This window comes from Terrapene carolina, unplaced genomic scaffold, assembly GCF_002925995.2.
Source record: "Terrapene carolina triunguis isolate 2854851 unplaced genomic scaffold, T_m_triunguis-2.0 Scaffold111, whole genome shotgun sequence".
In the NCBI taxonomy this organism is placed as follows: Eukaryota; Metazoa; Chordata; order Testudines; family Emydidae; genus Terrapene; species Terrapene triunguis.
The window spans coordinates 10,860,607-10,873,297 of NW_020664462.1; positions in this window are offsets into that span (position 1 = coordinate 10,860,607).

The window sequence follows — 12,691 nt, forward strand, 5'->3', positions numbered from 1 at the left end:
TGTGGTTTTATCAAGATGACCTGCAGGGCAGTGACTCCCAATGAGCCCAGCATTGGTGGAGAAATAAATTAAATAATGGTGAAGCCAAGAGGAAAGCGTCTGAGAATAAACTGGATAGGTGGTGGGATTTGAGCGGGAAAGTGAAGATAAAGTCTTGAAACACATCTAACTGACAGACGCAGGTCTCTTTCCTTTTACCTAGTAGGAGGGATGAAAGGTCACAAGGTTTGTGTTTGGGGTAGCTAATGGAGCATTTATCCCTATAGCGGAGGCATGTATATACAGCTCACCACAGGAACAATGGATAAATCTCTGGAAAGATAGTATTAAGTGGAATAGAAGACTTTGTCAGTCCTAACAACAAGTATGCCTGTAGATGTACCTAACTTGAAGACTTTCAGAGCTGACTGTCATTGGAGCTCCGTTTATGGAGCTTGTGTGCATTTCATAGTCTTATGTGTTTTGTACTGCTAAATCCTGAATCGTTTTTCAAATGTTGTGATTTTTAACAGATTATTTTCTGGGATGACGGAGATCAAATGTTTATTTTTAGTCTTGGCTTTTTGCCTTGGATAAGTAAGGCAGGTGGAGACCTGGCAAGCTGGGCCTAGGGAAGCTGGAGCGGTGCCAACGCGTGCTCCCTCCCAGCCCTCCGGGGCTGGAGAGGCTGCAGTGGCGCCGTGCCATCCATGCACGCCGGCCCATGGGGCCCCCCAAAGCACAGGGCCCAGAGCGGTCGCCCTGATTCGCCCTAGGGACGGCTCTGCCTAGAGCACTGATTCTTGACCTATTTACCACTGAGGGCCGCATATGCAACTCTCTGTGTTATGTGGGCTGCATCCACACAATAGATACACTACCTGTACATCTACACACCAAAAAAAGGTTTGGTATTTGTTATATGAGAGCAATAGGATTCAAATCAATATATACCTCTACCTCGATATAACGCTGTCCTCGGGAGCCAAAAAATCTTACCGCGTTATAGGTGAAACTGCGTTATATTGAACTTGCTTTGATCCACCGGAGTGCGCAGCCCCGCCCCCTTGGAGCACTGCTTTACCGCGTTATATCCGAATTCGTGTTATATCGGGTCACGTTATATCGAGGTAGCAGTGTATTACCTTTTATTTCAACGTGGGCAAATATCTATCAAGAGCATTTTAAATTAGCAAAATAAGTTAACATTAACTATTAAAATTAATTAATTGTACTGTCTGGATGGCATGGCATGATGTATTCCCACCCTGACTTCTGCGCTGTTGGGCTGAGCGCCCAGAGACCTCGACTGCAGAGCCTGCCTGCAAAGGTGGAGAGCCCTGCCTAGTGCAGAGCTCCCTCCCATGCATCCAGCTCCCCAGCCCCTCCCCAGACTGCCCCTCCCCAGCCAGGGAATGCTCTCCATCACCCAAACACCTTGGGACTGTCTCCCCATCATCCAGACACACACCCCCAACACTGGGTTGGAACAGCAGAGACAGGGCAGAATGGCACCCCAGGGACTGTCCCTCCAGAATCAAGTCCACCACTCAGGGACTGCCCCCCAGCAACCCCCATTGACTGCCTCCAGCACCCCAAGGACTGGCCCCCAGCACTCAACCTCCCCATCCAGAGACTGTGTCCAGTGGTGCAAGTGGAATCCATTTCTTACCGGTATGGGGGGCACTTGACCTCTTCATGGGACCCTCCACATGACTCTGCCCTGCCCCCAGCCCAGGGCCCCCACACTCTCCTCATCCCCTCCCCATAATCCATCCCCCTTACTTGGGGGGAGGGACCTCTGTCATCCTCCTGCTGCGACTTTGGAACCGCAGCAGTGAAAGGAGCAGAACGTGGGGCCACTAGAAGGCCCCACGCCCACAGCTCCTCCGGCGCAGCTGTACCACCCCAGCCCTTCCACGCAGGGTCTCCTACATCTGTACAGCGGCCAGCCCCGCTTGTGGACAGGGCTGGGGAAGTACAGTAGCCGCACCGGAGGAGCTGCCGCTGTGGGGCCGCCCGGTGGCCCCACGTTCTGCTCCTTTCCCCGCTGCAGTTCCTGGGAGAGCTCTGTGCTTCAGGGCTCTTCCAGGAACCACAGTGGGGAAAGGAGCAGAACGCTGGCAGCTCCTCCATCGGCTGGGCTGTTCCACCCCCAGCCCTGTCCTACGGCGCGGCTGCTGCTGGGAACCAGAGGAGACGCAGCTCTGTGGAAGGGCAGGGGACAGGGCTGGGGGTTCTGTCCTGTAGTTCAGGGCTCTCCCGGGAACCTCAGCGGGGAAAGGAGCAGAACATGGGGCCACCGGGCAGCCCCACACCCTCAGCTCCTCCGCCACTGTCTTGCTGGGATATAATTGAAGAATTTTGAATATACTATATATTTCTTGAATCCTGTGTGTGTTAAATACTGATACGTTTTTACTTAGCAAAAGTTTAGCTACCTCAGAACTCGCCATGAGTGAAAACTATATTTTAGAAATGCTTCTTCTCCCCTTGAAGTCAATAGGAGTTTTGCCACTGTCATCTGTGACAGCAAGATCAAGCCTTTACTTCCTGTGTAGCACCTAACAGTTGCTCAGAGGTCAAGACATTTGCACAAAAATCTGGACCAGAAAGCATACACTGGCTTGGATTCCCAACTCTGGCCAAGGCACCATCAGCAGGGATTCCAGAGTCCTTTTTGAACCCTACCCCCAATTTTAGGCCAGCCAGGTCCTGCCTGGTCCCTACCCATATATAAGAATACTTTTGCACTAGCTGCTAATAGTCCTCAGGAGAGGATAATATAACAATATTAAATTTAAAGAATTTTTTGCATTTTGAAGGGTGTTTGCTCTCCTCTCCTCTAATATGGTAATAAAGTCTTCAACAAAACAACAACATGAACTGTGAGGAGGCATTTTAAATAATTTTTTAAAAGCCTTTGAGACTGGTAGACTTTTATGGAAGCATTTGTGCTGATGAGCTTTGTGTAATATTGGGCAAATAGCAAAGCAAATGTTGTATTCCCTGTGTGCATTGTACAGAAATGGTGTCATTTCATACATCATTCACAACTCTCATTATCAATACCACAACATCTGAATTATCCTGAACAACAAATAACAAACCTGGGTTTGGACTTTAATACATCAGAGCAGGTTTCATTTTAATTTCACAACATTACAGGCTGCACTGATTTCCAAGTCACATACATAATACAAAGTTGTATGTATACAAAGTTGAATCTTAGATATATTGGCCCTGATTCAGGAAAGCACTTAAGCATATGCTTTCCAGAATAGGGGTGTATTTAAGCGTGTACTTAAGTGTTTTTCCTAAACTGGGGCCACTGGCACACATCTCATCCCCCTACATTGGAAAAAAGCTTTCAATTACCAAACAAATTCAACTGCCCAGAACTTTTGATTTGATTTTTTTCTCCCTTTGTTTTGGTTTTGTGCCTGACTCTGTACAGTTTCATCCTCCTAGCCTGGTGTTAAAGGCTACAGTTCTAGAATGAAATGCAGCCAACTTTCAAAAAACTGAAATGGTGAAATAGTCATATTATTGATGACCAGGAAGGCTATTTTGGAACACAAGATCTGCAGTTTCTTTACCAGAGCAATCGGGCAACACTACCAGAATATACTGGGGAATCTTCCTGTGGTGTATTCAAAACTATGTTAAAATTGCAAGCTGTCACTTTAAGTTTCAAGGTGTTTTCTGGTCCTCTTTACAGGCTAAGGGTCTCTGTAGGGAATCACGTGAGCTGGGTCTTCAGCAGTTACTCTGCAAAGATTTCAGCCTAGAACAAGGTGGGTTGAGTTAGACGCCCTTGCCTTAGGGAGCAGCCTGTTTTGTTTCTCTCTGTTTGGTTCTTGTGTGTTAGGGTTCTGGATGCTAAGAAATAAAGGAGTGTTACATTGCAACCTTCCAGAAAGAGTATTTTATATATTTATTATATAAGTTATATCTAACTTCTCTGAATGTATACTGTGAGCATAACACTTGCCACTGTCCATTTTATATTTATATTTTTTATTAATTTTTTCAAATACAACAAATATACCAAAATACAAGATTCATTATAATACACAAAGTAAGTAAGGAGGACTAGGATCTATCTTCAGGGTCTGCATTAATCACAGACCACAAAAAAGTCAGAACAACTTGGTTTGAATTTTTCAGGCATTCCCCTTCTGCTGAATGGCAGTCATTCATTAGCTGTGAAAACAGTCATATCACTGAGCCAGGCATCAGTGTTTGGTGGGCATAGACTTTTCCATTTTTGCAGGATTAATTTTTTAGTAACCAAAGCTGCACATTGGAACCATGCCATCTTATTACCAGGTAACCTTCAGGTATCAGGAATATATCCAAGAATGAAACTTAAGGGGGTGGGCTCCAACTTGCATCCAATATCAAATTGGTCATTTGATCCATCTCAAACCAGAAATTCTTGATACAGGGGAGCTCCCTAAACATATGACTTAACGCAGCATCAAAGGAGTTACATTTCCAACAGTTGTCAGCATTTCTGAGGCCCATTACCACTAGCCTTTATGGGAACCAGTGTCTTTTGGTGAATAAGCCATAGTCACAGGTCTGTAGTTGATTTAACACTAGATACAATTGTATTCCATTGGGTCTGAGATAGCTGTGTATCCAAATCTCTATTCTAAACAACTCTCAAATTATGGAAGAGACTTTTGGGCCAGAAAATCGTAGAAGGATAGCGTTTGCTGAGTAAATCCAGGAAGTTTTCTCCAAAATAACAAAAGTTCTGGAATTTTGGAGCTCGCAGTGCTCCCAGGCAGGGATGAGGGGAAAGCAGTGGACGTGTTATTCCTTGACTTTAGCAAAGCTTTTGATATGGTCTCCCACAGTATTCTTGCCGGCAAGTTAAAGTAGTATGGGCTGGATGAATGGACTATAAGGTGGATAGAAAGCTGGCTATATCGTCGGGTTCAACGGGTAGTGATCAATGGCTCCCACATCTAGTTGGCAGCCGGTATCAAGCGGAGTGCCCCAACAGTCGGTCCTGGGGCCGGTTTTGTTCAATATCTTCTAGGCTGGTAACTATAACACCTATACAAAACTTGAATGAATGATTGTGTGAATGAAAAAATATATATATATATATGTGTGTATAAGGAATAAGTAGTGATAGGAATAAGTAGTCAAACGTTGTTTACTTTTATCTTTTGCTTTATTATTATATTTTACAATAAATGTGGCATCTTTGCCTTATCCCTCTTAATAAGATCCTGCTGGTTTTTATTCTATTGGTATAACACACCTTCATTCCCACCCGCAACCTGATTTTCTTGTTGTGAACGCTGCTAATCAGCGCAAGCAGCAAGGTTTCCAAGGGCCCTCCCCCAAAACAGGGAGGCTAAAAAACTCGACCTTTTTGAGAGAGAGGTCTATTCTATGGGTGGGTTGCAACTCCAAATTTCCAGCCAACAGGCCATCGTCAGTCGGTACCCTTATAATACCTGTTCGGCAATGGCAAAATTTGCAGAGCTCCTCCCCCTAGACTCCCAGGCTGAGTTTTCAGTCTGGTTGAAGAGGGCAAGCTAATCTCCTGAGCTTCCCTCCAGGCTGGACACTGCTGATGCCGCCATGAGAAGGGGCTCCTGGCTCCAGGTCTCTGTTCTCCCGTATAAGGTCCAGCAGACCTTACAGGATCTCCCCTTTGAAGGTGTGACTCTGTTTTCTGAGAAGACAGATAAAAGGCTACATAGCCTGAAAGACTCTAGAGCCACCCTCAAATCCTTGGGCCTACACACACCCGCCACGTAGCGGAAGCATTTCAGGCCTCAACTCCCTCCGCAGTTCTACCAACAGAACTGACAGGAGAGCCCTCAGAGGAGGAATAGGAGCGGCAGAAAAAGACCGCACCCGTCTTCAAGCCATGGCTCTGGCCAACCCAAGCCACTTTCTGGCCCCAAACTGGCCTTTTGAAGGTGCGGTCGAGGACAACGCACCAGAACAAGAACTGGATCTACCCTGCCTTACCTTTTTGTCTCGACTATCCCCTTTCTACCCCCTTTCATGATCCTGTATCACTTTGGACCGCTGCTCTGCACGGTAGAGAGGGGATACTCCTTCCAATTTTGTGTCCTCCCGCCCTTCCACCCCCCTTCCCCATCCCTCTTCAGGGACTCCTCTCACGAGCAACTCCTTATACAGGAGGTGCACTTGCTCCTTTCACTAGGGGCAGTGGAAAAGGTTCCTCAGGAGCAGAAGGGCAAAGTCTTCTATTCCTGGTATTTCCTAATACCGAAAGCCAAGGGCGGGCTCAGACCCATCCTAGACCTGGGAGAACTCAACAGGTTTGTGAAGAAACTCAAGTTCCGTATGATCTCTGTGACCTCCATTATCCCTTTATAGGATCCAGGAGACTGATTTGCCACCCACCCTCGACTTGAAGGACACATACTTTTACATAGCAATAACTCCGTCCTACAGAATATACTCCAGGTTTGTGGTGAACGGCACCCACGACTAGTTCACAGTCCTCCCGTTCGGCCTGTTGGTGGCACCTCGAGTGTTCACCAAGTGCATAGCACTTGTGTCTGCGTTCCTGCGCAGGTGACAGGTGCAGGTGTTCCTGTACCTCAATGATTGGCTGATCAAGAGCCGATCCAGGGCTCAAGCGGAGGCACAAGTCAACTTTATAAGACTGACGTTCGACGAACTGGGCTTTCTTCTCAATATGGATGTAGTGCCCCATCTCCACCCGGTTACCTTCTTTAATGCCAATCTGCTTACAGGTTTTGATGGACAGGTCTGGGTTCTTCTGGATCCTGCCACCCACTCAGCAGGGTGTATCTTCTTTATTTTTTCCTATGAATTTATTTGGCGGTGCCTCCACCCCCCTCGCTCCTTCCTGGCATGGTCACCAGGGCAGCTTGGGAGGAAAATTCTAACCATAGGGTAATCCCCACTTATTTGCCAGATAGTTGCAGACTTCCAAGAAATAACACAAACACATGCAATATATTCAACACAATAATTATATTAAGCAAGAAACAAATATAACATAACAGGGTAAAACACTATTGTTAGGGTTACCGGTGCCCACGCTGCTAATACCTGTGACTTTCTCCAGTCATGTGACTTGATGTAGCAAATGTAAGATTAGTGTCCCGTTGGTTCGCGTACTTTGTTGGGGCCCTTGATGACCTATGACCACAAAATTCTTCTCTGCAGTGGTTTAGCAGTGTGAGTGACTGGGTTCAGTACAGCCCAAAGGACTCACAAGTGTGAGAGAATGGTAAATCCCTCCATAGGTTTAGGTTTAATATGCAGCAGGTTGTAAAATCCCCAAACCCTCACTCCCTGGCTTGAGGACACAGTTCAGGGAGCAGGGGGTCCCCAAAACAACTTCCCTAACTAACTAAAAGATGGTGCACTCATAAACTCCATGAATTATCCTCCGGTTCAGAGGTGACTCTGGACTCCTCAGTCACTGCAGAGGGGCTGATCACTGCTGGCAGAGTTCCTCTTCAGGCAGGACTCAGGCTGCTTTGGTCCCAGGATTTCCCCTCACCACACAGGGGTGCAGGTCTCAAGGTGCAGGTTACATAACTGTACTAAAATCCAAACTGTAGTCTACTAGCCCAGCGTCCAGACACATACACAGCAAGCAGCAGCCCTGAACTAGGGGACAGAGCAGAGCTGACGATGTGGTGACTGGTCTCACCTAGGGAGCTGGAGGGATAACTCAGCCTGGCTGGGGGAGTTTCCCAGCAAAACTCTACAAACTGGGAATCATCAATGGAGAAGGAAAAGCCCAGTTGAGGGATCTTGCTTTTAGGTCCGTAGAGGCCAGTTTTCAGGGGGAACCCTGCATGCAGGTCTAGGACTCACCAGTTCCCCACACAGCCAGTCCTGCCCTTGCCCTGGTTAGCTCCAGACTGACTCCAAAATGGCTTCTCCCCTTTCCTGAACTCCCTGGGAGGGGCATCTCACTCCCTATTGGTTGCCGGGCAGACTCTGAGTTTGCCTTGGCTCCCCCTCCCTGAGCTGCCAGCAGACAGAGTCCCAGGAATCTAGGTAATCTCCTTGTGGGTTACATGGAGAAACTGACTCTGTTCAGCGGATAGAGTTCCTAGGGGCAGTACTGGATTCAACACAGGCCAGGGCATACCTGGAAGCGAGGTTTCGGGCTCTGAACGACATCATTCGAAGTCTCAGGCAGTTTCCCACCACCACGGCAAGGAATTGCCTGAGACTGCTAGGACACATGGCGGCTTGTATCTATGTAGTACAGCATGCCAGACTCAGACTTCGACCTCTTCAGTCGTGGCTGACATTAGTGTACCGGCCAGTCTGGGACAGTTTGGACAGGATAATAACCCTGCCTTGCCCAGTACTAGACTCCCTCCTGTGGCGGCATGACACCAGGGGAGGGATAGCTCAGTGGTTTGAGCATTGGCCTGCTAAACCCAGGGTTGTGAGCTCAATCCTTGAGGGGGCTATTTAGGGATCTGGGGCAAAATTGGTACTTGGTCCTGCTAATGAAGGCAGGGGACTGGACTCATTGACCTTTCAAGGTCCCTTCCAGTTCTATGGAATAGGTATATCTCCATATATTATTATTATTATTATTCATATTATGTGCAAGGATCCCCTTCACCAGCCCTCAGCTGTCCCTCTCGCTAGTGACGGATTTGTTAGCTCTGGGCTAGGGAGCACATTTGGGAGAACTCAGAACACAAAGCCTCTGGTCTCAGGTGGAGCTCGCTCTCTACATCAATGTCAGACTTTCCAAGCCCACTTGATAGGGGGATGTGTATCAGTTATGACAGACAAAACTGGCCCCACCAGCACTCGTACTCATCATGCCTGGAAATGTCCGTGGAAGCCCCAGTCACCTTGCCACTCTTCCCAGTCTTACTAACTCAGGATTACAGCTGTCTCCAACACCCGAACCTCGAGTCGCTGCACCTCACGGAGTAGAAACTCCATGGATGAATCCAATGGAGTTCTCTTGCTCAGACCTGGTTAGACAAGTCCTTCTTGGCAGTAGGAAGCCTTCCACCAGGGTTAACTACCTTGCCAAGTGGAAGAGATTTTCAATCTGGTCGGCGCAGCACTGTTCTTCCCCAACACTCACCCCCGTGCCACTTATATTAGACCAGGGGTGGGCAAACTACGGCTTGTGGGACACATTCGGCCCGCGGGACTGTCCTGCCTGGCCCGTGAGCTCCCGGCCCCTCCCCTGCAGCCATGCCGGCAGCGCTTTGGGCAGCGGGGCTGCGAGCTCCTGCCGAGCAGAGCAGCAGCGTGTCTAGCTCCGGCATGGCGGCACGGCATGGTAAGGGGGCCGAGACCAGGGAGGGTTGGATAAGGGGTGAGGATCCCAGGGGACAGGGAGCAGGGGGTGGTTGGATGGGACAGAGGTTCTGCGGGGGGGGGGGGGAGGGGGAGGGGAGGGGGGGGGGGGGAAGGGGCGGGGGCAGTGGGGGGGGTTGGAGGTTCTGAGGAGGGCAGTCAGGGGGCGGGAAGTGGGACGGGGGCTGTTTGGGGTGGTACAGCCTTCCCTACCTGGCCTTCCATACAGTTTGTAACCCCAATGTAGCCCTCGGGCCAAAAAGTTTGCCCACCCCTGTATTAGACTATCTCCTTCGTCCATTTCAAGCTGCAGAGGCTATCCATGTTATCAATAAGGGTTAATTTGGCCACCATCTCTGCCTTTCATCCAGGAGCAGAGGGCTTCTTGGTCTCTGCTAACCCTATGGTCAGTTGTTTCCTTAAAGGTCTCGACAGGCTATACCCACAGGTCCAACAGCCGGTCCCAGCTTGGGACCTCAATCTGGTCCTTTCCAGACTCATGGGACTGCCCTCTGAACAATGTGGCAATGTGCTCCCTGCTCTCTCTCTCTTACAAAGTAGCGTTTCTGGCAGCGATAACCTCAGCCAGAGGGTATCTGAGCTCAAGGCCCTGACATCAGAGCCCCCCTTACACTGTGTTCTATAAGGACAAGTATCAGAGGGGTAGTGTGTTAGTCTGTATCCACAAAAACAACAAGAAGTGGTTTTTTACCCACAAAGGTTTATGCCCAAATAAATCTGTTAGTCTTTAAGGTGCCACAGGATTCCTCATTGTTTTTATAAGGACAAGATTCAGCTCAGACCCCACCCAGTTTCCTCCTGAAGGTCTGCCAGTTTCACATCAACCAGGACATCTTTCTCCCAGTATTCCATCCTAAGCCTCACTCGAGCGGCAAGGAGCAAAGGCTTCACTCATTGGATGATTGCAGAGCGCTAGCCTTCTACATCAAGAGAACGAAGCCATTCCGAAAGTCAGTCCAGTTATTCGTGGCAGTAGCGGACAGGATGAAAGGTCTTCCTGTCTCTTCTCAGCGAATTTCGTCATGGATCACGTCTTGCATCAGTGAGTGCTACAACCTGGCGAAGGTGCCCGCTCCTCCAATCACTACACACTTCACCAGGGCTCAGGCCTCTTCAACGGCGTTCCAGGCGCAGGTTCCCACCCAGGAAATCTGCAGAGCATCGACATGGTCCTCCATACATACTATCACCACGCACTATACAATCACCAAGCAGGCCAGAGACGATACGGACTTTGGAAGAGCACTGCTCCAATCAATGGACAACTCTGACCCCACCTCCTGAACTTGGGCTTGTGAGTTACCTGCTTGGAATAGACATGAACAAGCACTCGAAGAAGAAAAACGGTTAACTTTTCGTAACTGTTGTTCTTCAAGATGTGTTGTTCATGTCCCTTCTAATATCCTCCCTCCTACTCCTCTGTGGGAGTAGCCGGCAAGAAGGAACTGAGGGGGTGGCGGGTTGGCAGGACTCTATATTTGAGCACCATGAAGGTGCGACTTCAGGGGGCGCCCAGGCCGACCCAACAGATGCTGCTATGGGAAAAATCTTCTTGCTACTGTGCACGTGTGCGTGCACACCTGATTGGAATGGATATGAACAACACATCTTGAAGAACAAAGTTATGAGAAGGTGAGTAACTGTTTTTGGTTTGGTTTTTTTGCCGACATAAGTGGTAGACATAGTCTGTGTGGTCAAAGGCCTTTTCGGCATCTAATAAACTAACAGCTAAAGGTTCTTTAGAATGTCTCAAAGTGGCAATAATATATATCAGTTAACACAAATGATCTGAGTCATTTCTATTATGTAGGAAGCCTATTTGATTTTTGCGTATAATGTGAGAGAGAACTTTTTCATTGCAAGAGCTTGGCCTGTAATTACTACCTAGTCCAAGGTCTTTCCCCGATTTAGGAATAACTGAAATTAAAGCTTCTCTTTGAGTATGTGGGAGAGTTTGCTCATCCTTGGCCTCATTGAACATATTCAATAATCTAGGGGTTAAAATTTCACAGAACTTTTTGTAAAGTTCAGTAGGGAACCCATCTGCACCAGGAGACCTTCATTTCTTTTATATCCCGTGTCAGTTATTCAATTTCTAGAGGTGCATCTCAACAATCAGATCTCTGGGAGACACAATCCAATAAAACAGTTATTTAGGGCATCTTTACTGATTTCCTCTTCAGTTAAATATAGTTTTGAATAAAGCTATTGAAATTTTGTTAATATCTGACTGTGTTGTGTATAATTTATTGCTACTATCACAAATAGCAACAATCTTATTTTGTGTCTGTGTAGATTTGTTCCTGTGCTTCTTCAGGGAGTTTCTTGAGCAGATGGTAGTTTCTTTTTGGTACCCCTCAGTGGGATCAGAGGGTAATGGCCTGTAGAATGTGGTGTCAGAGAGTTGCCTAGCAGCCTCTCGTTCATACTTGGACCTATTCATGATGACTACAGCACCTCCTTTGTCAGCCTTTTTGATTAGCTTCAAACAGAATAAAGCAAACTCAGCCTTGTGGGACAGAAGTTTGTTGATTTCATATCTTAGATAGATGAGGATTCTGAAAAAACAACAAGGAGTCCTTGTGGCACCTTAGAGACTAACAAATTTATTTGGGCATAAGCTTTCGTGGACTATAACTCACTTCATCAGATGCATGGAGTGAAAAATACAGTAGGCAGGTATAAATATACAGCACATGAAAAGATGGGAGTTGCCTTACCAAGTGGGGGATTAGTGCTAACAAGGCCAATTCAATCAGGGTGGATGTGGCCCGTTCCCAACAGTTGACAAGAAGGGGTGAATATCAACAGGGGGAAAATTCCTTTTTGTAGTGACCCCTATCTCGGGGCCTCTCTTTCTGCCCCACCACCCCCATGAACATGATACAGTTCTGTGGTGACCTGGAATCCTACTTTCGCCATCTCTGACTCAAGGAATATTTCCACCACACCACTGAACAGCACACTAACCCACAGAAACCTTCCTACCAATGCTATAAGTAGAAGGATTCTGCATGGACTCCTCCTGAAGGTCGAAACAACAGACTGGACTTCTACATAGAGTGCTTCCACCGATGTGCATGGGCTGAAATTGTGGAAAAGCAGCATCACTTACTCCATAACTGTACACCTACCAATGTGATATATGCCATCATGTGCCAGGACAGTCTCTAGGCAAAAGAATAAATGGACACAAATCGAACATCAAGAATTGTAACATTCAAAAACCAGTAGGAGAGCACTTCAATCTCCCTGGACACTCAATAACAGACTTAAAAGTGGCCATTCTTCAACAAAAAACTTCAAAAACAGACTTCAACGAGAAACTGCAGAACTGGAATTAATTTGCAAACGGAACACCATA